At 44.4% G+C, this 26,842-nt stretch overlaps 2 long non-coding RNA genes across 2 annotated transcripts in view; one reads left to right on the top strand and one right to left on the bottom strand.

The window, feature by feature from the left end:
• Nucleotides 1-407: 407 nt before the first annotated feature.
• On the bottom strand, nucleotides 408-15,377 carry LOC309630199. Its single transcript, XR_014245526.1, has 2 exons — nucleotides 13,849-15,377; nucleotides 408-10,430 (listed from the first exon to the last, which is right to left on the bottom strand). It is a non-coding gene; the product is annotated as an uncharacterized lncRNA (long non-coding RNA).
• The window catches only part of LOC309630200, a 40,931-nt gene continuing 14,502 nt past the window's right edge, over nucleotides 414-26,842 (top strand). Inside the window, exon 1 of the long non-coding RNA XR_014245527.1 lies at nucleotides 414-3,581. This is a non-coding gene — a long non-coding RNA (uncharacterized lncRNA). The remainder of the gene's footprint in view (nucleotides 3,582-26,842) is intronic.

Here is a 26,842-nt window from a genome sequence, read left to right as displayed (position 1 = left end):
CCCTTGACTCCTGGGCAGTCACTTTCCCTTTCATCTCACCAGTAACTTGTCCTTGTGGTGGGTGCTGCTCTTGGTAGAGGGGCGTGTGTGTTCTGTGGCGGTTGGTGGTGGCACCGCTTCCTGTCATTCCTCTGCCAGTAGCATTGCTTCCTCACTGTCCCTCGGGCCTGCAGACCTCTTTGGGGAAGTGGCCACCTTTGAACTCTGCACCTCTTCCCTTCTCCCCGCTACCCTTATGAGTCGGAAGCCAATTGCTGTTGAGTTGGGGATGCCCAAAGAGCTAGCTGGCGCCATGCCTGTGGCTAGTGGCATGCTAAGCTCGTAAGTTAGGGGGGCTTGTAAGAAGATACATCTTTTTTTTTTTTTTTAAGTTTATCCCTTCATTTTGGAAGGCCTTTTTAAAAAAATTTTTATTTATTTATTTATTTAATTTATTTATGGCTGTGTTGGGTCTTCGTTTCTGCGCGAGGGCTTTCTCTAGTTGCGGCAAGTGGGGGCCACTCTTCATCACGGTGCGCGGGCCTCTCACTATCGCGGCCTCTCTTGTTGCGGAGCACAGGCTCCAGACGCGCAGGCTCAGTAATTGTGGCTCACGGTCCTAGTTGCTCCGCGGCACGTGGGATCCCCCCAGACCAGGGCTCGAACCCGTGTCCCCTGCATTGGCAGGCAAATTCCCGACCACTGCGCCACCAGGGAAGCCCAAGATACATCTTTTTTGTTATTGTTTTTATTTGATACTCATAGACCTATTTTTAAAAACGACATTGTCCTAGAAATAAAAAGATAGGTTTTGCTTTGAGACATTTTTGTGTTGGCAGGGGAAGTTGAGTTTGAAATGTTGTTAATACTTTGAGACTAAGAAGCAGCTAGTCTTTGCTTAAAATTGATTTAATTAGGGTTATCATATTTAGCAAATAAAAATGCAGGATGGCCAATTAAATTTGAATTTCAGATAAATAATGAGTCAGCTTCCACATAAGTATGCTCCAAATATTGCATGGAGTACACTTATAGCAAAAAATGATGCATTGTCTATTTGACATTCAGATTTACCTGGATGTCCTGTATTTTACGTGGTAACCTTGGTATAACTCACATAAAGGAATAAGCAATACCAAGCCAGAGACAGCAAAGCTGAGAAGGAAATAAAGTCAACATCCAGCATCCTGGCTTCAGCTGACTACACTGGTAACGAGGCAAGTTACGGAAGAGAACGCAGTGGGTGTGCTCTAATGTGCCCCAAACCCTTATTCCCTCAACCTACCAGAAAACTGATCTAGAAACCAACTGAAATTTCATTTCTGGTCAGTGCCAGATAATCTGTTCTGTGAGCCTGAATTTATACCACAGTCTGAGAATTCTCCTTTAAGAAGTTCCATATGTGGTCTCTGCCCCAGGCCTGGGAAGCTGGGGACCTCGGGTCCCTGGCAGTGGGATGGCTTCTGTGGTGGGTGAGGATGAGGCTTTTTCCTGCAACAGTCACTGGCATCTCCTCCTCAGTCTCCTCAGAGCTGGTGAATTGGAAGAAATTGACCGGCCTTTCCATCTTCCCACAGCGGGGCCCTGCACGGGGTGTCCATCAGCAGCCCAAACGACGAAGCTTCTGCACACAAGTTGTTGGGGGAAGCGCCAGTTACTAAGTCGAATCTCTGTTTGTACTAATTACACAGTCAGATCATGTCAAAGCAGGAGGGGGCCCAGAGATCTGGCCTCTGCCTCTTTTTAATGGTGAGACTGAAGCACAGGCAGATGTGCAAGAGAGGTGCCCCAACAGCCAGGAGGAGCCCAGCTCCAAACTAGTCCAGGGCTTCCTCCGTCCGTGATGCTGCCTGTCTCTGCCCTGGACGATCAGATTCCGCACTTTGCTTATTCTTAAGAGCCCGGGCAGCATCCAGCTTCAACTTCCTCCAGAAGCAAAAAGCTATTAAAAAGTCTCTTTGAAGAGCAATAGTTCAGTCAAGAGGGTCATTAAGAACTGTACACTGGAAATAAAAGGGATAAAGTGGAGATTATCGGGGAAAATATGCTTCTTCCTGTTTCATTAGGAATTTCCTGAAAGCGCAGGCTCTCAGCCAGGGCTCGAGGGAGCACAAACTCTTCCACCAAATGGCTTGGGTCTCGATGTACTTTCACTCAGGTGCTATCTGAGGTGCATCTTACGTTTTCCTTGCAGTGTATTATGTGCGTGCTGCGTGCCGTACGCTGTGCTGCGCACACTTAATCTGTCACCTCATTTAGCCCTTTCAGCAGCTCTGTGAGGGAGTGGTGTTATGCCCTGTTTTTTGCATGAGAAAACAGACTCCAAGGGATTTGAACTTGACCCCACAAGTACCAAGTGACAGCTGGGATCTTGAACTGGGGACCCTGACGCCATGGAGTCTTTTCTATCCAGTAGCACTGAGGTTGTCACTGTCCTCTCTGGTTAAACAAGGCACCTGGGTGACAGGGGTGAGTTAGTGTCACTCAGAGAGTAGCAGTTGTCCTCGTGTCCTGAGTGTGGTGCTGGCACTTTCTTTTGCTGCACTTGCTAGCCCCTAGGAAATCGACGGACTCTGTCGGGCATTCCAGGTCATCGAGTGTTCAGAATCCTGTGGCACAGTTTAGAGCGGCTTAGGAAGGAGGCTGGCTAAGTAGGACAACTGTGCTGTGTGCCAGTTCCCCTCCAAAATGAAGCCACTGTCCCTGCCCCCTGAGGCGCTGATTCATAGCTGGACCTTCAGCCACTAAGGGGCCCTTGCCCCCTTGCAGCCTATTGGGATGCCAGGGTTTGAGCAGGGCCTATGTGCAGGTCACCTCCGGGCCGCATCTTTGCCCTGGGTCCCCTTGCCCGGGTTGGCGGCAGGCAGAGGCACTGTTTGGGTGGTCTGCCCCTTCAGTGGACGGTTATCAGTGAAGTGCTGGGAGTAGAGCAGCGGACAAAGACAGTCCTGGGGGGCTGATAGCTGGGAAGGCAGAGTGGCGTGGGTGTTGCCACATGGGGGGCGCTGCAAAGGGAAAGAGCAGAGGACGTGGTCGGGAGGGGACAGGGAAGCTGAGACCTGCAGGATGCGGAGCCAGTCCCGTGATGTGATGGTGTCGGCAGATGGCACAGCACGTGCAGATGCCTCGAGGCCCTGAGCTGGAGACCAGAGGGTGGAGCGGGCAGGATGAGGAATTGGGGGGCCAGATCTGGGAGACTGGATGGAAACTCCCGAGAATAAACACGAAGGGATAGGAGTCTGCTGAAGTGAAAGGAGACGCAGAAGCACAAGAGGCCAGGTCTCGGGGTGAAGCAGCAACTCCAGAGCACTCCCTTTTGGGGCCTCTTAGATTTGTTACCCTATTTGTGGTCCACTTGGAACAGAGTTGAGCTTCCAGAAGTACTTTTTTTTTTTTTTCTTCATAAGGTGGGCTCAGGAAGGTCGAGAAAGATGGAGGCTGTGGACCCAAGAAGCTAGTCCCAGGGGTGCCTTGGAAGCTGCTTCCTGGAGACGTTGTCAGGTCACGGAAGCATCTGAATCCGAGACGATGAAGTCCTGTCCCGTGGAATGTCCACAAGGAAGGACCACTAGGCCCAAGTGAACCTTTTGCTGAAAGACCAGGTTTGTGTTGATTGAGATGAAATACCAATTAAAAGATAGAGGAGCACTGAAAGCATGATCTGTATGTCCATGCTTCTGGTTGAGTCTAGAAGAGTAGTTATCCACCCTGACACACCTGAGGGATACCACACACACCTTCAGCAAAAGCTCAACATGGACATTATGCCTTTCCCCTCCTCCCAACTCCCTGAGGCCAGTATTATACCCATTTTACAGATGGGGCACCCAAGTGCTAAGAGAAAATAAGTGACTCCTCCAAAGCTACCAAGGGAGGAGTTGGGATTGGGGATTTGAATGTCCACTTTGGGCACACCATACCCTTCTAGAGGTGGCCTCTGCCTGTCCCTGCAGCCCGGGCCACGCTGACTGACCTGTTACCCTGTGCCCTTCCTGTCCCGCACCTAGACCAAGACCCCGGGCTTCATCACTATAGGAGGGGAGACAGGGGATCTGGGACTCCTTGGGAGTGTTTTTAATCTCAGGTCCTCAAAGGGAAGTCCTGAGAACACCAGAAGAAAAGTTAGTGTACCCTGGAGAATAGGCCTCCTTTTGTCATGGTTTTCCAAACTGTTCCATAATTTCCCACAGAGCTTTTTTCTCTCCAAATTACCCCAGGGGTGTGTTTATAGGGCACACACATGGCAGGTGCTGCCCTGGGCAGGATACAAAGACGAATGGGCTGTGTCCCTGACCCCAAGGCTCTCACAGATGGGGGAGGTGGAAATATTCAGCCATCTGAAGACAGGCCGTAATAAAAATAATCACTGAGGTTCATACCAAGCGCTGTGGAAACGAAGAACTGGATTCGTTAGTACTTGGAGTCGGGGGGAGGTAGGAAGTTTTCCGGCAGAGATGGCGTTTAAGCTGGCATGGGAGCAACTAGTGGGGAGCATGGGTGGTGGAAGATGGGAGGTGGCTAAAGTGTGTTTTGGAAACACCTGGGAGCGGGCAGGTATGGTGTGATGGCGGGAAAGGGCTTGGGGTGCAGGAGAGCCTGGAAATTCAGGGAGGGTCCAAGCTGCCATCTGTTGGTGAAGAGACATTTTGTGGCTGCTAAGGGTTTCTTGAAGTGAAGGGACCATTCTGAAGAACCAAGAATGAGTACTATGCATATTAACTTGTTCTGAAAGGTGCCTCCTAATTGACCAACCCCCCATGCTGCCCACATGTTCTTGAGAAAGAAAGGATTATACAGACTCATCATGGAGAAGTACAAAGAGGACTGAGGCAAGGTTTCCAGATGTCCACCAGCAGTAGACAGAGGGGACTAGACAGTGTAGTGCTTGCCCCATGGCCCCTACCTGACCTGGGGGTGCTCTGAAATGGTGTGAGGGAGCATTTGGAAAGTACGCACCATCCTCTCCTTGTTGTGGTCTGGGCTGTAACCATTTGTGTTCGGAGGGCTCAGCGAGAGATGACTGCACCTGGCATCCACCTGGAAGGCCACCTGCCACCCCCTGCCCTGTTTTCTGCACCCGGAAACAGGCCAGTGTGGTGCTGATAGTGGGGAGTTTCCAGGGCAATTTGTGAGATTCTCAGTCACCTTGAAAAACACGTAGTAGTGGGATGAGCGTAGAACTTTGGGTCAGAGACCTCAATGGACCACATGATCATGGACAGTTTCTTATCTTCTCTCAGCCTCCAGTGCACAAGCTGGTCTCAGAGAGCCTTTCCAAGTCTATCAGGCCCTGGACCAGGTCCCACTGTGCCCACAGTTTGCTGGGGTTTTGGGTGGAGGGTTATTCAGCCATCCTGCTGGTTGGCAGGATAGGGAGATGGGGAAGGGTTAAGAGAATTTCTCAGAGGCTTTGCACACTCTTCATCTTCTGGTAAGGATAGCTGTTTCCACAGCCTGCCAGGGGGTTCTGTGGGGCTATCACTCTAATTCTAAACAGAATAGGCGCTGTACTTGATCACAAGAAAACAGCAAAGGGAGCTCCAGAGGCCAGCTTGGTCATTTGCTGAGCTTGAATTGCCAGCATTCTTTTTGCTCTGAGAACAAAGTTTTAAGGCATGAGGACTTAGACCAAAACACAGGCACAAGGCATCCTGTGAGTCCACAGGAGGAAAACGGTGTGGTGACCAGGAAGTTCTTGGGTGGTGGTGAGGTCTGGTTTTTGGAGAGCTGCGCCATGACCCCAAAAATCAGCCCCTAAGTTTATAGTAACAGCAGCAATACCTAGATAACCTTGCACACTCCCAGCTCCCCACAACCCAACAGGGAGATTAACAAAAGTCAAACTCCTGAAGCCAGACGGAGTGTCCAAAGTGCTCAAGACCTTTGGGTTGCTGCAAAGGGGCAGAATTGTCTGCGTACTGCAACTGAACCCTTTTCTCCAGAACACCTGGGGCTAAGCCGTGTCTCCTCTGGGGAAGGAAATGTGATTTCACTTCATTTCCCAGAGATTTGCCCTGAGATGATTGCATTGTGAGTGGAAAAGACAAGGATACATTGTTCAGTGGATAATGCCAGAAGTCAGAATTGTGCAAAATGGGCTCTTGACCTCTCCATTCCAAATAAGTGGGCGACTCCATTGTTTCCATAAACTTGTATTGAGCTAAATGATGTGACTTGGATGTAGCACTGTTTGTCCATGTGGATCCCAAAATGTGAGCACCTCTTTGTGGAAGACTAGATTTTGCTTTTTGGACAGAGATTAACTGGTACTGTTAACTGGTACAGCCAATTCTCATTATTCAAAGATTCTGTTTTTGTGAATTTGCCTAATCGCAAAAGTTTATCTGTAACCCCCAAATCAATACGGTGTCTTTGCGGTCATTCACAGATACAGAGGCAAAATTTTGAGTCTCTGGTGAATCTGTTTGCAGCCAAGGATGAACAAGGCGACTTCTCATTTCAAGTCTTAACACTGTACACAAGTGTCTTTTTTTTGGTCAATTTAGTGTCGTGTTTTTTGCATTTGCGTGCTTTTTGTTGGTGATTTTACTGCTTAAAATGCCCCTACCCGTGTGCCCCGCCCACTGTGTAATGCTGAAATGCTGTCTGTTGTCCCTAAGCACAAAAAGGCTGGGATGTGTCTTACGTAAAAAATACATGTGTTAGGTTAGCTTTGTTTTGGCCCAAGTTATGGTGCTGTAGGCCTTGTTCAATGTTAATGGATCAACAATATATATTAAGTAAGGGGTTATTAGAAAGAAACACACAGATAAAGCAGGATTATGTATTGACGGGTTGACACAGATGTTGTGTCAGAGGCTCGCAGGAGCCTAACCCTGTATTTCCTCTAGGAGCAGTGGTTTTATTGTTCTCTAAATCAGCATTCGCAGCAACTGTATATGACAGAAGTATCAGGCATGACAAGAATTGACTGTATTTGACGTGGGTTTTGTGCTTTGTTTTTCTGCTGAGCACCTCTTTGACATCTTCCAATAATTCTCCAACTTCTATTTGCAACAGAGATTTTTATTCCCACCACTGTTCTTATTCTGCTTGTCCGGTTTGTCTTTCACCATCCTGCCTCCCCCCCTGTCATCACTTTCATTCTCCTCCACCAGCTCCCATCCACTAGAGAGCCACGTGTCTGCATGAGCCAGGGGCCTTCTCTTTGAGGGGAGCACAAAGAACCTTGACAGAAAGGTTTGGTGATGGGGCCAGAAAGAGCCTGGACACCGTCCACTTGTCTCTCAGCCTTAGAAGCAGGTGATTCAATGGGTTTACTTAAGGGATAATTAGATTAGCAGTGGAGCAACCCCTTCCCAGGACTCTGATATCTCAAGGGTTTTCATAACACTCTTCAAATACTTTTTTTTTTTAAAGATAGCATTTTAAAAATTATTTATTTATTTACTTATTGGCTATGTGGCATGTGGGATCTTTTTTTTTTTATAAATTTATTTCTTTATTTATTTTTGGCTGCGTTGGGTCTTCATTGCTGCGTGTGGGCTTGCTCTAGTTGTGGCGAGCAGGAGCTACTCTTCATTGCGGTGCGCGGGCTTCTCATTGCTGTGGCTTCTCTTGTTGCAGAGCACGGGCTCTAGGCACGCAGGCTTCAGTAGTTGCGGCACGCAGACTCAGTAGTTGTAGCTTGTGGGCTTTAAAGCGCAGGCTCAGTAGTTGTGGCGCACAGGCTTATTTGCTCTGTGGCTTGTGGGATCTTCCCCGACCAGGGATCGAACTCGCATCCCCTGCATTGGCAGGTGGACTCTTAACCACTGCGCCACCAGGGAAGTCCAGCCACTTGCCTCTTAATGGGCATGTCTAAGTTTACAGTGTTTCAAGCAAAGCTCTAGTGAACTTGCTGGCAGATATCTCCTAGGGCATACATCTGAGTATTTCACTAGACATTGAATTGCTGACTTATTGGGTATTTCCATTTTCATCCTTACTAGTTATTGACAAATTTCTCTCCAAAGTCATTGTACCAGTTGACACACCCAACAGCCAGATTTGAGAGACCCTGTTTTCTAACATCCCCCAATACATGGTATTAATCATGTTATTTAAAAAAAACACAAAAACCAAAAAACTTTACCAATCGAGTGTCGAGAGCTGTCTCTCTTTTAAACTTACATTTTTCTCTATTATTAATAAGCATGAGCTTATTTTCACGCTGATGGTCATTCTGTTTTTTCCCTTGTTAATTGCCTTTTTATATACTTCGTTAATTTCCTTCCTGGATTGTTCCTTATTTTTCTAACCTAAGAAACCAAAGGCAATGCTTTCTATACAAGTGCAGTTCAAAAGAAGGCCGAAGACCCCACCCTGGCTTCACCCCACCACTGGCAGGAATGAAGAAGGGCGTCCCACATCCCAGATTCTACATGCTTCTGGCAACACCCGCATTCATTCTTGCCTTCCCCCTTCCTCCCCTCCCCCCAGCCTGGCTCTGCTACTGCCTTGAGAATTTGGGACTAATATTACGATGCCCTTTATTCTGGTTTATGAGAGTCACCGCGAGCAGGCTAGGATTTCCAGATTGTCCCTCACCCTTGGCAACCCAATCCACATTTAGCTCAGGACGTACTGTCTTTCAACTGTCTCTCTCTCCACTCTCAAAACCTGTTCTCTGTGCCCCTGGGACTCACAGTCATCAGTCAGATCTCTTATCTCTTCAGCTTGTTCTAAAACATCTCTTTCTTCTTGTTGCCCCAGCTGAAACTGGGATCGCCCCTGAGCCCCTGCTTCCCCTGGAGCCCTCTCAACTGTGACTGTTTTCTCTCCCATCACCTCTTTCCCACTTGGCCTAGAGGCAGAGCAGCCATCCTCCTTGGCTCTCTGCCCCATCCAGACCATTGCCCGTCCTGTCCTAAACTCCCTAGACTTCTGTCATCTGAGGACCCTAGGCCACACCCTCTTGTTCCTTGACGACTTCAGCTCCTGGCTCACTGTTACTCTTTCCACCCAATTTCATATGATTCTGGGTGATTTCAGTATCCACTTAGGTGATCCTCTCTAATACGCTGGCCTCTCCACTACCTGATCACCTCTGCTCCAGTGGTCATACCATCCATCTTCCCTTTGTCACCTGCTCCCTGGTTATACCTTAGACCTTGTCATTACCAATAGCTGCATCACCCAACATCTCAATTTCCCTTTCTTATCTTTCTAGGTCACTCCCTCTTGAACCCCAGCTCCCACAATCTATTCTGTCAACCCCACCGGGACCTACTGATCCTACCATCTTTTCTTTGTGTCTCGTCTCCCTCACGCCATCACTTTCCTCCCTACTCCAGCTTAAATTCCATCACTATGGTCACCCCTCAACTCTCTAGATCCTCTCTTGCTGATTACAGTCAAATGCTTCACCCATTCTATGCCTGCACCTGTGCAGCTGAATGTGGCTGGAGAAAAACCCATCTCTGCTGACCGGTCTCAGAGACCACCTGTGGGCCAAATATTTCCTTCCTTCCCTTGTCAAATTTCCAGTATCCTTTTGGCCCAATTTCACTCTCAGCTGATGACCTCACTCCCTATTTTACTGAAAAAATTAAGGCAGTTAGAAGAAAAGTTCCACAAATGCTCAAACCACACCTACTGTCCTCCCGGCGTCTGTAACCGCATCCTCCAAGCCCTGTCCTGGGTGGACAGCCTGTGATGCTACAGAGGGCTCACGCCTTCCCCGTGCCCAGAGTTCTGTCCCCTCGCACCTGCCGAGGCATCACCCAGCAAATTTCCCCCCTCCCTCCTGCATCATCAGATTTCTCAGTCTTCTGGTCATTCCCATCAGCAAAAACATGCTGTTAATTCTCTCTGAAAAAAACTTCTCAAAAGAGTTATCCACGTTCGTCCTTTCTTCTCAGTCTCAATGAAGATAATGGTGAAAGGAGCAAAAAGAAGCTCAGCCCTTTTGTATTCAAGTACATCCCCCCCCCAACCCCTTGAACTCGCTTTTGCCCCCTGCCCCACTCACTGCTCCCCTCAGTCCTCATTTTACTCTCCCATCAGAGGCACTGGCACAGTTGCTCACTCCCTCCCCCTTGAAAAGCCTTCCTTGCTTGGTTTCTAAGGCATCACAGACTCCGCTCCTCCTGACTCTGGTCTCCTCCGTGGGCACTTTGCTGGTTCCTCCTCAACTTCCCTGACTCAGCGTCAGGCTGTTCCAGGTTCAGCCCAGACCTCTCCTCCAGCTGCTCTCATGCCCACACTTCCAGGGTGATCTCACCCACGCTTCTGGTGTTAAATATATATTCATCTCTATACCTCGGAATCATCCTGTACTCCTCGCTTTCCTCCACATCCCCTACCCAGTCCCCATCCTGTTTTCTCACCTTCAAAACGTATCTGGAGTCCAACCAGTTCTCATCTCCTCCACAGCCGCCTCCAGGGTCCAGACCACATCATCTCCCCGCTAGACCACAGCAAGCAATTCCTTGATTCTTTTCCTGGGACTGCTGTAACAAAGTACCACAATCTGGGTGACTTAAAACAATGGAAATTCAGTCTCTCACAGTTCTGGAGGCTGGAAGTATGAAATCAAGGTTTGCAGCTATTTTATTGAGTATATTTTATTGAGTATAAATGTATACTTGTATACAAGTATACATTTAACACAAGGAAATAAACACCGATATATGGAAGCCTAATTAATAACTGTGTAGCAATAGGTATCATTTTGATGATTACATTATTTTAAACAACAAACTGCACTGAAAATGAATGTGATAAAATTCTTGGTCATAATGTTATTAAGAAATAATATTAAGAAATTATATACTGGTTTCAATATATAAATTGAAAATATGATTGCTTAAAATGTGACTCCCTCCGAAGGCTCTAGAGGAGGATCCTCTGCTCCCAGCGTCGAGTGGCTCCTGACGTTCCTTGTCTGTAGCTGCGTCTCTCCCATCCCTGCCTCTGTCTTCACGGGGCCTCCTTCCCTGTGTGTGTCTGTGTCCCCTCCCCTCCGCTTAGGGTACCGGATTTTGATTTAGAGCCCACCATTTAGTCTAGGGTGATCACACCTAAAGATCCTTAACTACATCTGCAAAGACGATTTCCAAATAAGGCCACATTCTGAGGTTCCGGGGGACATGCATTTGGGGAGACACTGTTCAATCCACTCCACCTCGTCTCAGGTGCCCTCCTCCTGCTCAGCACCTCCTGCTCTGACTTGCAGCCCACAGCCTGGGCACATGGCTCCTCGGCTTAAACCCTCCAGAGGCTCCTGTTTCACCGGAGTAAAGGCCAGTGTCCTTCTAATGGTCTAAAACCTGACCTCCTTCTCTTCCCCTCCCCCACTCCACTTTAGCTACACCAGCTCTGAGGCCTTTCCTTTCGGCAGTGCCCTCTGCCTGCCTGAGCCCTTCCTCGAATCTTCCTATTTAGCAGACACGCATGTAACATTTATTATACGCCAGGCCCAGTTATAAGTATTTTATGAACATTAACTTAGTTAATTCTTCTTGTTCTCTGAACATCCCTCTGCCGTGGGGGCTGACACCCCTCATTTTACAGTGGAGGAAACCCAGGTACAGAGGAATTAAACTGCTCTCTCAAGGCCACACAGCGTGTGTGAATGATCAGAGTGCGTGATCCTGATGGGGGCACAGCACCACCTCTCTCTGAGGGGTTGGCCAAGTATCACCGTCCCAGCGGGGCCTTTCCTGACCACCCTGCTTTGAAATGCAGCCCACCTCCTTCCTCTGCTGTATGTTTCACCACTGCACATGTTTTGCCATCTGATACTTGTGTTATGTACTTGTATCTATAGTGTCTGTCTCCTCCCAGGTGGGAATGTAAGCCCTGTTGGGGTATGAATTTTATCTGGCTGGTTCATGGATGCATGAATAGTGCCTGAAGTGGTGCCTGGCACATTGCCGTTGGATGAACGAGGAGGAATTTTCCAAGAGAACATGATAGATCTAAAGTTAGAGTCCTAGACTTTGAAACCTCCCGTCCTAAGAGAGCCAACGTCAGTGGCCCTGTCTTCCGTATGTCCCAGGGCGAGAATGGATTGGTCAAAAACTGGATAAAGATGAATAAGGATGAATACAGCAAAATACCTGTGGATGTAAAATCACAAACTACCAAGAGTAAGTTGGCAGTAGGTAACAAAAACCACCAAATAAATGCATGGCCTATGGCCCAGCAATTCCACTTGTGGGCATTTGCCTTGAATCATGATTGGCGCACAGAGTTAAGGTATGAGGATGGTCACCATATTGTTCTTTGATAAAATCAAAAAGTTGAAAATCACCTAAATGTTCTGCAGTAGGCGACTATTGAGATAAATTGTGTATGGACATACTATACCACCATTAAAAAAATCAATATATAACAGCATGAGAAAATATTTATGACATATCAATGGGAGTAAAGTGAAATGGTATCTTAGATACATAAACTTAATATGAAAATAAAACAGATTTGCCCCAAAAAAGAGAACCAGATTTACAAAGATAGGAAAAAATACATAGATGGGTCAATATAATATCAATGAGAGCTCGTGGATATAATAGAAAATCGGTGTCTGGTATAATTTTGAGCACAGAAACAGCATTAGGTTGGCAACCAAATTGGAAGAAAAGCAAACAGCATGAGGGTCATCCACAAGGAAGGACTGTGTGGGCATTCAGCAAACTAGTCTAGGACGACAGCCAACCCTTCAGCAGCAAGGATCCACTGGTGCTCATGTGAGGGCCCTTATGTAGCAGCCCGGAAAACCCACTGTGGAGACCAGAGTGCCCCAGAGAAGGTCCCTCGTGTAAACCTGGGTGGACTCAGAAGATGGAACAAAGGAGAGGTTTTGGTTTGAATAAATATCTCAGCCCAAGTCTTGAGTGCTTGCTGGTGTTGCCCTCCGTGTACTGGGCTGGTTCCTCTTCTGGTTAAATAAATCAGTGTTGGTAGATTCATTTTATTTTGCCTCCTAAGCCAATCTGAACTGCTGCTAGGACTGATTCTGAGACTAGGAGCTGCTTTTGTGTTGAAGCGGGTTGTAGTGATGGTGACCCAACAGCTGGGAAAGAGTGAGATGGCCCTGAGCAGGGGGAGAGCGTGGGACCCCGTCTGTTATTGGATGAAAAAAGTAGCTTGAGGGCAGTCCAGTCCAGTCTGATCTCTTCTTAAAAAAGAAAAAACTCAGGATAAAAGACCAAAGTGCTGAGTACCACGCTACCAACTGTAGTTGTCTCTGAGAAGTGTCATGATGGTATTTTTGATTTTCTTTTTTTTGTTAACTATCATTGCTAATTTTTAAAAAACGATGGCTATGTGCTGAAGAACACAGTAGAAATATTTCCAAGAACAACGAAGAAATACTGAGCAACCAAAACAGCACGAGAAGCAACCTGAAGGGTCATCACAGCGACTTTCCTACTCTGCAAATATGATTCAGAGAAAGCTCATATGGCACGGAGGATAGTAGAACTGGTTTGTGAAGTCATCGTCTCTGGGGGCTTTATTAAGCTCTTCCTGGTCTTAGGAGAGACCCAAGAGGGCTCAGCAAACACAACTAATAATAGAATTAAGAAGATAACAGTTTGGATTATTTAGCATAAAAGAAATTGGGGCTTAAAAATTGTGAGTAAAGAGGTTTTAGATGAAGACACTGATCAATTATGAATCATTTTCACAGAGGACAGAAGAAGAAATGGCCTTAAATTGATTAAGAGAGAGCTTGAAGAAGAAATCCTTGCTAGGGAGGCTGTTGAGAGCCTGGCATGGGCTGACCTGACCGTGGGCTTGCTCAGTCCTGGGAGGACTAAATATAGGAAACACCATCTGTCCTAGAAAATCCAGGGAGACTTTCCAGAAGGTTCCTTAAAGTTCCAATCCTATGATGTCTCAATGAAGGTATAAGCTCACCCAATCCATTCTTGAACATCCTATCCTGGAACTCGAAGTGTCTGTGTTCTTGGCCAGGACTGGTCTTGGGAGAGCTGGTGGCGATCTCATCTGTGTGATGAGAAGGCTGCCAGAATACCAGTCCTCCCGCTGAGTCATGCTGTCTGAAGTTCTACCAGGTGACAATCATTCTTTGGTCATCAAGAGCCCAATGGAATGTGAGTGATGCACTTAGGGTTTTCTTTTTTTCTATTCTTAGGTTCAAGAAGGAATAAATGTGGAGATTTTGAGGTAACTAGTTTAGAATTTCTTTTAGGGATTGTTAAGAAAAATTATCCCAAACTATTTGCCTAGAAATAAGGCAAAAGGGCACGTCCTCTCCACGTCTCACAGAGGCATTGTTGAATAGGCTCACCCAAGGATTACTTAATTCTTGAGGAGAATGTACCTGTGTTTGACTTTACTATTTACTAGTTGACAAGCCCAGACACAGTAAAGATGCATGTTAACTTGTCAATTTCTGTCCCTTAGAAAAGATAACCACGAAAGTTATGGTTTTATTCTCACATAGGGCGTTAACCAGTTTTGTATCTAACAAATGACCCAGCCATCATTCTGACATTCTGTTTTTAAAGGTCAGTAAGTTCCACACATGCTCTTTGAACCACCTTTCCTGTCCTACTGGTTGGCTCATTTTCACGAGTTAAATAAATCTTGGACACATGTTCATTCTATGTCTTTATGGGAGTCATGGGCTTAACTTTTTGAAAATCAATACTTTGATAGGAAGGAGGAGAGGTAACATTAGGAGAATAGCTTTAGGAGCATGACACTGATTCTCATCTGTATAGATGTTTCTATGGTCATTCTTGGAAGGAAAAGGATTCGTCAGTTCCGTGTAATCCAAGATGAGACAACCCTTGGTGAGCCAGAGGTAACTGGATTTTTTCCAGCCTTAACAGCTAGCTGAGAATGAGGTCTGCAGGATTGGGTGTGGGGAATTCTGCGCAGTAGAACGGTTAGGGTTCTGAAATGAAAACCCTGGTGGATGCAGACGTCAAACTGGAGAATAAGATTTCAGAGGCAGAGGGATTCAGGGGAGGTCAAGGTCCTGATGTGAGTGTGGGAGAAGGTGGCTGAAGTGGGGGCTGAAATTCACCGGAATCAAGGAGTTCAGGCAGGAGGTGGCCCGGAGCCAAAGGAGCCACCTGTGGGGATGTTGAACTCCTCTCTGATGGTGACAGACCCTGGCAGTGGCAACAGGAGCACTGGCCCTGGGATGCTGGAAGGGAGTGGGGTACCTGGAGGAGGGCCAGGCCTCAGCCATGGCCAGAAGGTGGAGGGACTCAGGGGGGCCGAGGATGACAAGGAAAGGCCCCTTTAAACAGAATGGGGGCGGGGATGCTGCAGAGCTGTGTAGGGGGAGTGAGGGACCAGTAGAGAACTGGCGACCGGAGGAATAACAATTCGGGCCTTACCAGCAGCTCCTGGGATGAGGGCGGGAGGGGAGGAAGTCTGCCATGAGCGGCCCAAGCATCGGAAAAACTGTGTGGGTGACACAGCGGGGCAGAGTGTCCAAGTGAGGTCGCTGCCGGCCCTGCCCCGAGGCACAGACGCAGGTAAACCTCAGACACCACCTTGTACGGTGTTGACATCTCCTTCTAGGCGTTTTTCAGAAAACAGCCTCCTTCGTCTCACAAGGGTCCATGGCTGGGGAAAGCTGAGGAGGCGCTGGCCCACCCTTTCAGGCCTTAGAAGGCAGCACACAGCAGCTGAAAGCTTTGGACCTGCAGGGCTGGGTTTCACTCTGGGCTGGCAGTTACGAGACTCTGTGCCCCGCCCCCCATGCTGGGGCTGCTCATCTGGTCCCTGCCTGAGGCTCAGATGCCACGTCACACAGCGGGTCTCAACTGTGGAGTGTCTGGGGCCCCAGCTCCAGGGGTCGGAGCCCTTCATAGGCATCTCCCGAATAAAACAAAACACCACACTTCTGCGCATTCATTGTGTGTGGCCTGTTTCACCCCATGGGCGTCTCTCTTCACAGCTGCAAATTCCAGCTTTATCTCTGTTCTGTTTTTGAACCTGTTTGCTTTTGATTACGATTAGGGTTTGAAAGGGAAGAGGCACACACTCTCCAGCTCCCTGTTTTCTTTCTTGGATGGAATAACACAGCTTATTTATAGTGGGATTATTTTTTCCATTATGGCATATGTACTTTTATTACTCTACCACCTTATGTTTTGAATTGCATGGGGAAAGAAACGCATCAAAGAATACTCCATTGTGTGTGGTTTTTTTTTCCCTCCTGTAGTTGATGGTGGAAAAAAGTGTAGCATCCGATTATTCATCCTGTACCATGATGGTTTTTTGCCCCGACCAGCAGAATTACATTTTACACTCAAAAGAATTCTCTGTAGGAACCCTTTCGATTCAACATGGGAGGAGATAAGATTCAAAGTATGGCCAACCCCATGCATCACACCCAAAGTCCATTTCTTCTATGGTTTTAAAAAAAATGTTTTTTTTAATTAATTAATTAATTAGTCTGCCTTGGGTCTTAGTTGTGGCGCACAGGCTTCTCTCTAGTTGTGGCGCTTGGGCTCCAGAGGCAGGGGCTCAGTACTCACGGTGCACGGACTTAGTCGCCCGTGGCATGTGGGATCTGAGTTCCCCGACCAGGGATCGAACCCGCATCCCCTTCTTTGAAAGGCAGATTCTTAACCACTGGACCACCAGGGAAGTTCCTCTTCAGTGGCTGATAATGCTCTCCAAGGATGCAGTGCGCTGTAGAGCATGAAGGTTTAGGCTTCTGCAGAGAAGTCTGGGCATGCTATTCCTTTTTTCTTTTTTCTGTTCAAACCTGTTGAAGACATTACTTAGCTAAGCATTTTGCTACTGCCCTTTGCTTATAGCCACCTTGGCTCTCCAGGTCACTTCTCCATCACCCTGGTCTTTGCTTTCTTAGGCCTGGAAGGAGGATAAGAAAAACCTCTCTCCTTGGAATCAAGGAGATTCCTTCATTGCTCAAGCAGGCTTGCAAAAGATCTGTTTGTATGTCATGTGAAGCCTTGTTACATGTTCTAAGTCTTAGGTTTCAATCCTACCATGTTTTCTACCTATTTTGGACTAAATAGGTACCTTAATGAGATGCTTCTGCCTCTGTCTTCATTTCTAGAAGAGAAAACGGAATCACAGGGGAGGGTGCTTGCCTTGCCTGGAATCCCCACAATTTAGGAGAAAGACTTTGATTGAACTTTACTATTTCTGTTTCAATTTATACAAATAAAAGGGAAGCAGATCTTTACCAACTTGTGATGCTCTCCAGGAAAGAGGTGGGGATGCTGAATATCCCATCTTTCTGTAGTTCATTTGCTCTCTGGTTACTTTAAAAACATCCTACTGACATGGAGAAATTGGAACCCTCATATACTGCTGGTGGGAATGTAAACTGGTGCAGCCGCTTTGGAAAACAGTCGCAGTTCCTCAAAAAGTTAGACATACAGTTACCATATAACTCAGCAATCCTAGTCATAGGAATCTACCCAAGAGAATTGAAAAACTTATATCCACACAAACACTTGTACAGAGATATTATAGCAGCATTATTCATAATAGCCGAAAAGTAGAAACAACCCAAATGTCCTTCAACTGATGAATGAATAAATAACATGTGATATATCCATACAATGGCATATTATTTGGCAATAAAAAAGAATTTTAGCAAGCTATGTAAACCAAAAATAAATCATTGGGGCAATTTTTTTTTATTTCAAATCAAGGAACCTATTTATACCTAAACACCTAACCATAATAATGATAATAATAATACTCATTTGTTTACTATAGTTACTATTCTACATATCTCACTTGATTCTCATGATAACCTTCAAAAATACGTATTATCATTCCCATTTTCAGACGAGGAAACTGAGGTTCCAAGAATACTTTCCGCAGCCCCCAGCTCTTTTATCTCCAAAGCCCTGCCCTTCTTAGAGTTTCTGAAATGTCTGTCGCCTGCCACAGAACTGGCACCAATGGTGGCATTTTCAGAAATGTGATATCTCCTGCAGGATGCACTTGACCTCGGGCTGGCAGAGCAGCATGGAGGTAATGATGAAAAGAACCAGTTACAGTGTGGTTTCATGTTTTCCAACAAATATTTCTTGGGGTGAAGAAGCAAGACACACAGACACATGCAGTTTCTGTAGTTCTGATGGGTACAGGTCCAGTTGGTAATTAGGTAAAAGATTCAGGCACCAGGAAGTAGTTTTGCACCTGCACCCCAATAATGAATGTGGGAGCAGTTCTGAGTTCATGGACAGGAGGAAACTTTGTAATATATTCATTCATTCACTCCAATTACCCATGGGTCACTGTTTTCCCATCACTGGCTTGGTCTGGCTCTGAGGCAAGCTTCCTGGATCCATGGGTAGAGAGTTCTCTAGTTTGGTTTCTGGAGACAAGTCACTCTTGGTAACTCCTGGTTCCATGCTGGCGGCTCCTCCAGCTCCCCACCTGTCCTGACCCGGCAGCCTGGGCTCCTCTTCCAGTATGGTCCTCCAATCCCAGCCCAGATGTCCAGACCTATGTTTGACTCTGGGAGGCCTTGGACTGTTTTCAATACTTTTGCTATCGCTCACTGCTTTATGTCACCCTCTTTTTTCTGGTCTCTCTCTGTTTGGTTTCAAGCTCAGCAATGTAACAAAATTCTGTCATATTTCCATCCATTTGGAGCAGGACATTCTTTCTCATCATCTCAGGCTTCCACATTGAACAGAATGTTTATATCCATTTTTACCTTTTCCTTTGTGGCCTAATTGTTATGTACTGAATGTTTGTTTCCCCCCAAAGTTCATATGTTGAAGCCCTAATCCCCAGTGTGATGGTATTAGGAGGTGGGGCCTTTGGGAGGTGATTAGACCATAAGGACAGAGCCTTCTTGAATGGAATTTGTGCCCTTATAAGAAGAGACAAAAGACCTCTGTCTCTCTTTCTCTCTTTCTTCCTCTCCTACAATGAGAAGACAGCCCTCACCAAGAACCTGACTGTCTGGCACTTGATCTTGGACTTCAGCCTCTAGGACTGTGAGAAATGAATGCTTGTCGTTTAAGCTGCCCAGTTTGTGGTATTCTGTTAGAGCAGCCTGAAATCATTTATGAGTGTTTGAAGAGAATTTGTTTTCTAAATTTAGTCTGAAGTTCTACGCAGATTGCATTTGGCTTATTGGTTACTCAGTGTCTCCACGTCTTCACTTCTTGTTTGACAACTTGATCTGGTAATTTCAAAGAGAGCTGTTAACCCTATAAGGACTGCGGATTCATCCGTTTCTTTTATCTTGGAAAAGTTTTGCCCTATGTATTTAGAAATAATGTCATAAGGAATATATAATGGTTCATGACTCTTTCTATTTGGAGTTGTACCTATTATCATTATAAAATATTGCTTTTTGTCCTATTTAAAGCTGTTGGTCTTAAATTCCACTTTATCTGATCTCCATGTTGCCTCCATTCTTTTGTTTACTCTTGCCCAGTATATTTTCCCATCTCTTTCTTTTCAAGCTTTCTTTATAATTTTGTTTGGCTGTTTCTCATAAATAGCATATAACCAATAGTGCTTTAAAACTCTATTTTAGAATATTTTTCATTCCATGGAGGAATTTAATCTAGTCACATTTATTGAGATGTCTAATATTTTTGGTCTTATTTTTTCATCTTACCTCTTTTTTTAATGAGGTAACACAAGAAACACAAGTTTCTTCTTGTGTCTTATTTTTACTTTCCTTATTTTTCCTGGATTAGTCAAGGTTTTTGTTTCTATTTTTTAATCCTTCCTACCCATCTTGTCCCCATCCTCATTGGTAATTAGAAGTTCAACTGTGTGTTTTCTTTTATGATTTGATTTTTCCTAATCCCATATACTCCTAGTCTTTTCTTAAAAATGGAACATGGGTAGAAATTTTTTAAATCCTTGCAAAGTGCCAAAGTGTCTTTCCCTGGCCTCCTGTATGCATGATATTAGCCAGGCAGAGGGATCTTGGACCAGAGCCTTATCTCTCAAAAGCTGTAAGTCTGGCTCCACTGCTTGGGGGCTCTAGCTACTTCCAGTGAGGATCTGGTGCCATTCAAATTTCCTTCCCTATGTAAATATTTGCTTTTGTTCTCTAGCAGCTGGAGTTTGGGAATTCACCAGATTTTGTCCGGGGGGTGATTTTTTTTTTCTTTTCAAATTATTATTATTTATCTTGCTTGGTGCTTAGAGTGTATTTACATTCGGTCCAAAAATTGGTCTTTATTCAGTTAAGGGGTGTTTTCTTCTATTTACTTTTCAAGTTTGCTTCTTCATATCATTTTTCTCTCCTTTTCTGAAACTCCCAATATTCAATAGCCGATATTCTCCCAGTGTGCAATATTATTGAAATGTACTCCCCAGCTCTCATATTTTATTCATGATTTTTATTTTATTGAATTTGTACTCTATGTTCTGGGGTCAATCATATCATTGATCATTCAGATCAAGTTGTTTACTGATCACCATCATGAGAAAGTAGAAGGCTGAGGGATGGATAGAAACTGTTAGCAATTTTTATACTAATTGCTTGGGGATGGTTTATACCTGGAAGGCAGGAGGATCCAAAACCCCTTGATGGGGAGACCACATCAGCAAGGGGGCAGCTTCAGATTCAGATGTCGTTTTCAGTCTGACCAAACCCAGGATGAATCCAGTTTCTAGAGAAAGTATCAGTGTTGACAGTTTTGAAGTTGAGTTTATCCTTTGATCTTCTTAATTATTTCCTGGAATCATGTCATTTCTCCCTCTGTGCTCTGCTTATGGGCCCACAAGCTTGCTCATCACCCCACCCTGGGTTCTGAGTATTGTTATCCTTTGTTCCTGTGTCAGCTTCCTCCTGAGCCTGTGTCCTCTGTTCACCTCCCACCTGTATTAGTCAGCTCAAGCTGCCACGACAAAGTACCACAAACTGGGCGGCTTAAACAACAGAAATTTGTATCTCACAGTTCTGGAGCCTGGAAGTCCAAGGTCAGGTGTTGGCAGGATTGGGGTTTGGCAGGCCTCTCTCCTTGGCTTGCAGATGGCTATCTTCTTGTTGTGTCCTCACAGGGTCTTTCCTCCTCACATGGTCTTTCCTCTATGTGTGCATGTTCCTGGTGTCCCTTTTTGTGTGCAAATTTCCTCTTCTTTTAAGGAACCAGTCAGATTGGATTAGGGCCCACCCTAATGACCTCATTTAACCTTATTTACCTCTTTAAAGGCCCAAACACAGTCCCATTCTGAGGTATTAAATATTAAGGCTACAACATATAAGTTTGGGGGACACAATTCAGTCCTTAACACACCCCTGGACCTCAGTGCAGGCTCGGTCTGTAGTAGATGCTCAGTTAAGTTTTGTTTATTGCTTAAATGAAAGCCTCCCACTGTGTTCTTTTTCCCTATTTTGATTTTCAAGCAGGTTGTTATGCATGAGATAGCAAATGCTTTCTTAAGATAAATTAAATGAATTACCTCTTTATTGTCTATTTTATCCTTAGGCAGTCATATTTTATGTAAAAAAAACTCTATAGTGGCGTGAATATATGGTCCTTTCTTTATTTTTTTCTTTTCCCCAAAATATCCTGCTGTTGCATGGTAATGAAGTGAGCTCTATGCCTGAGGTCAGATTCAGCCCATAGTCTCTGTGGCAAAGCCACTAAATTTCTCACAACAAGCCTGTGTTTGTCTGTGGGGATTTGAATCTGTGTTATTGAATGCTGGATTTACCTGCCTTGGGAATTTAGTTCCTTTTTTATTTCTTGGCATACTTTCTCTGTTTCATCATATTTATTTCCATTCTCTGCCCCCAGCTCTGACAAATCTGAATTTTCCAAAAAGCACAGAGAAATGTATTATACTGATTGTGTCAGTTATTTGTGGTTGTTCTTCGAGTTTATAATAATGAAAAGATGGAATTTAAATTTTTTCCTTTGGCTATTTTATTCTTTTGCATTCTTAATTTTTGTATTTTGCTTTCAGTCTCCTCACTGAATTTTTGATCTCTGAAAGAGCAATTTAAAATAGCCATCCAATGGTATATGTATCCACAACAGAGGTTGTTGCCAGGCATACAAAATGAATGGATTCCTTATTGAAATGTGAAATGCCTACACAGCAGAGTCTATGTATAGAACTGAGACGGAGATTTGGAATTGGATTCTACCATGGGTATCATCAGGATGACAGCTTCCAATGGGCTTAGAATTTCATTGAATTTAATAGTCTACCAATGCTGTCTAATGAAACAATGTGATTTTCTTCTGCCATGGTCTCAAAAGCCAAGAAGAGTTCATGTCCTGGCCATTCTAAACTACTCGCTATGACCCACACTTTCCACACTCTGGTTCTTTTCTGGCTCATGAGCATGACTTTCCATTTGCTGAGAACACTCTTCCTCCCCTGCTCACTGGGCAGCCTTTCCTGATCCCAAACTAGCCTACGTGCTCTCTAAGGGCTCCCAAAGGTCCTAGCTGCTCCTCCTGAGCATATATAATGCTGATTTGAAAGTCGTTGCTGACATGTCTGTCTCTCCCTTTTGACTAAAAATCCTTACTATGCCAGACACCTCTTTGGAAGCTGATGTGGCCTATGGATCTTACCTCAAAATTATGTTTTAAGTGCATGAAATAAAACACATTGGGTTCTGATTCAGGGCAAGATGGAGTAAGCACGTTCCAACCTGTCTGAAAAGCAAACGGTAGTTTGCAAACTGGTGAAGAAGACAGAATCTGAAGAATCCCCAAACTTGTGGTGAGTTACCATTTTTTCCCCTCCAGAACCCCCCAAGCCTAAAGTCAGTACAGGTCTAAACCCAGAAATGGGCACTGGTGCCTTTAGAGAGAGTCCCACTCAGGTCCTGCCCTAGGGAGCAGGAAGGAGGTCTCCTAATACTGAGAAGTGGTGGAGAAATCCGCTGTTTTGTTTTCCTTTTCTCCATTCTCTTGTGCCCCAGACTCCAAGCCATCCTGTGGTGTCAGGGGCATGAGAGCTTATAGGATCCTAAAACTGAGGGAGGAGAATCATCTCTCTGATCAGAAGAGCTGTGGTCCCAAGAGCATAGGGCAAACTCCCAATGCTTTTTTTTTTTTTCCCCCTTTCTGCTACCACTACTGTCCCTGGACACAGATGCAGTTGTGGAAAATGCATAGAAGAGCAGGCTAAGTAAAGCCCCAGCTTTTTGGCCAGGGGACCAAAAAGTTGAGCCCCTGGGAACTGGAAAGTACCAGAGGGAAGGAAGAGCTAGGGAAAGCAACCTCAGAAAGTTGTTTATGAACTTCTGGGCTCACCCCTGAGATGCACAAGAATAGACCTGACCTCAAATAGCACACCATAAATTTTGAGAACTGAACTACAAAATAGACCACTGCCTAGGTTTCAGACTGGCTACTGAATAGTGTACACAGGCCCAGATCTGAAATCTTGGACAACAGGACTTATATTAGAATCATAACCCATGGAAGACCGGTTGGAACTCAACCTGGTAGACTCTGATGAAAAAAAAAAAAAAAAATCAACATTCTCCATAGGATTTAGATAAAATCTAGAGTCTTGTAACATAATCATCCAAATGTCCAGGAAACAATTAAAAATTACTCAGCACATATGAAGAATTGGGAAAATCTCAATTTGTATGGGAAAAGACAGTCAACAGAAGCCAATACTTAGATGACACAGAATTTAAAGCAACTATTATAAAAATACTCCAACATGTAAGAGCAAACATTCTTAAAATGAATGAGGAGATTAAAAGTCTCAGAAAAGAAAAAAAGATATAAAGAAGAACCAAAAGGAAACTTTAGGATGGAAAAATACTACAACCAATATAAAAACCTCACTGGATATGGCTCAATAGCAGCAGAATGGAGATGACAGAAGGAAGAGTCAGTGAACTTTAATGTAAATCAATAGAAATTATAAAATCTGAACAATACAGAGAAAAAAAGATTAAAAGTAAAAAAGAACAGAGTATCATCAACTGGTGAGAAAGTATCAAATATTCTAACGATCTTATCCTAGGTGTCCTAGGAAGAAAGGATATGGTGCATAGAAAATGTATGAAGAAACAATGGCTAAAAACTTGCCAAATTTGTAGAAAGGCATAAATCTACACACTCAAGAAGTCTAAGAAACCCCAAAGAAGATAAACCCAAAGAAATCCATGCCCAGATATATCATTACCAAACTGTTGAAAACTAAAGAAGAAAAAACAACATGTAGAGCAACCAGAAAAAAACAACACTTCACTTATGGAATAAAATGATTCAAATAGCCATAGATTTCTCCAGAAGGAAATGGAACATTTTTAAAGAATATTTTAAAAGAACTGTCAACCAACAATTCTATATGCAGTAAAAATATCCTTCAGAAATGAAGATGAAATAAAGACATTCTTAGGTGAAAGACACACAAGAGAGACTTCATTTCACCAGCTCTATTGCTTCAGGATGAGAAATGACACCAGACGGAAGCTGGAACATCAAAAATGAAGGAAGAACAACAGAAGTGGCACATACCTGGGTAAGTATGACAGACTATTCTTCTCCTCTTGAGTTCTTTAAATGTGTTTGATGGTTAAAACCAAAATTATAAAATTGTCTAGTAGGATTTCAGTGTATGTTAAGGTAACAAATACGACAATGGCAACATAAAGGAGGGAGGGTAATGGTGCCTACATAGTGGTAATATATCACTTGAAGTGGTAAATATTGATTCTACATAGACTATGAAAAGTTGAGTATGTATATTTTAATCCCTAGAACAGCAGCTTAAAAATTACACAAAAGAATGGCACATGGCCCCAGCCATCTTGAATGGCAGTGTCTCCACAGCACTTCTGTGAGCTGAGGTATCGGGCATAGATTTTCGCTCAAGGATCTTTGGTTTGAAGCTGAGGGCAAGACCTCTGTACGCGGTACCCTATGAGCAAGTGAAACTGGACTAAGCGCAAATGAGAAGAAAAAAAAAGGAACTCATGTTCCCTTCTTCCTGCTGGTGTTCCCTTCTTCTGTATGTGGTACTACAGTATCTGGTGCTACAACAAGTCAGTCACTGAGCTCTCACTGGCTGCCGGCAGCCAAAGTACCAGGTTACCCATCAGCACTCTAACTCAGGAGGACCTTCAAGATGGAGGAGGAGTAAGTCGTGGAGATCACCTTCCTCCCCACAAATACATCAAAAATACATCTAAATGTGGAACAACTCCTACAGAACACCTACTGAATGCTGGCAGAAAACCTCAGACTTCCCAAAAGGCAAGAAACTCCCCACGTACCTGGCCATGTGGCTGACAGGGTCTTGGTGCTCTGGCCGGGTGTCAGGCCTGAGCCTCTGAGGTGGGAGAGCCGAGTTCAGAACATTGGACCACCAGAGACCTCCAGGACCCACATAATATCAATTGGCGAGAGCTTTCCCAGAGATCTCTGTCTTAACGCTAAGACCCAGCTCCACTCAAATAACAGCAAGCTCCATAAAGACTGAAAGTGAAGGGATGGAAAAAGATATTCCATGCAAAAGGAAATCAAAAGAAAGCTGGAGTAGCAATTCTCATATCAGACAAAATAGACTTTAAAGTAAAGACTATTACAAGGGACAAAGAAGGATACTACATAATGATCAAGGGATCAATCCAGGAAGAAGATATAACAATTGTAAATATTTATGCACCCAATGTAGGAGCACCTCAATACATAAGGCAAATGCTAACAGCCATAAAAGGGGAAATCGACAGTAACACAATCATAGTAGGGGACTTTAACACCCCACTTTCACCAGTGGACAGATCAACCAAAATGAAAATAAATAAGGAAACACAAACTTTCTATGATACATTAAACAAGATGGACTTAATTGATATTTATAGGACATTCCATCCAAAACAACAGAATGCACTTTCTTCTCAAGTGCTCATGGAACATTCTCCAGGATAGATCATATCTTGGGTCACAAATCAAGCCTTGGTAAATTTAAGAAAATTAAAATTATATCAAGTATCTTTTCTGAGCACAACACTATGAGACTAGATAGCAATTGCAGGAAAAAAACTGTAAAAAATACAAACACCAGGAGGCTATACAATACACTAATAAATAACCAAGATATCACTGAAGAAATCAAAGAGGAAATCAAAAAATACCTAGAAACAAATGACAATGAAAACACGACGGCCCAAAACCTATGGGATGCAGCAAAAGCATTTCTAAGAGGGAATTTTACAGCAATGCAATCCTACCTCAAGAAACAAGAAACATCTCAAATAAACAACCTAACCTTACAACTAAAGCAATTAGAGAAAGAAGAACAAAAAAACCCCAAAGTTAACAGAAGGAAAGAAATCATAAAGGTCAGATCAGAAATAAATGAAAAAGAAATGAAGGAAACAGTAGCAAAGATCAATAAAACTAAAAGCTGGTTCTTTGAGAAGATAAACAGAATTGATAAACCATTAGCCAGACTCATCAAGAAAAAAAGAGAGAAAACTCAAATCAACAGAATTAGAAATGAAAAAGGAGAAGTAACAACTGACACTGCAGAAATACAAAGGATCATGAGAGATTACTACAAGCAACAATATGCCAATAAAATGGACAACCTGGAAGAAATGGACAAATTCTTAGAAAAGCACAACTTTCCGAGACTGAACCAGGAAGAAATAGAAAATATAAACAGACCAATCACAAGCACTGAAATTGAGACTGTGATTAAAAATCTTCCAGTAAACAGAAGCCCAGGACCAGATGGATTCACAGGCGAATTCTATCAAACGTTTAGAGAAGAGCTAACAGCTATCCTTCTTAAACTCTTCCAAAATAAAGCAGAGGGATGAACACTCCCAAACTCATTCTATGAGGCCACCGTCACCCTGATAACAAAACCAGACAAAGACGTCACAAAAAAAGAAAACTACAAACCAATATCACTGATGACCATAGAGGCAAAAATCCTCAACAAAATACTAGCAGACAGAATCCAA

Source organism: Balaenoptera borealis (assembly GCF_965194805.1).
Source record: "Balaenoptera borealis genome assembly, chromosome: 5".
NCBI lineage: Eukaryota > Metazoa > Chordata > Mammalia > Artiodactyla > Balaenopteridae > Balaenoptera > Balaenoptera borealis.
Note: the sequence above shows the minus strand (reverse complement) of the source record. Positions and strands in the feature narration are given on the sequence as shown.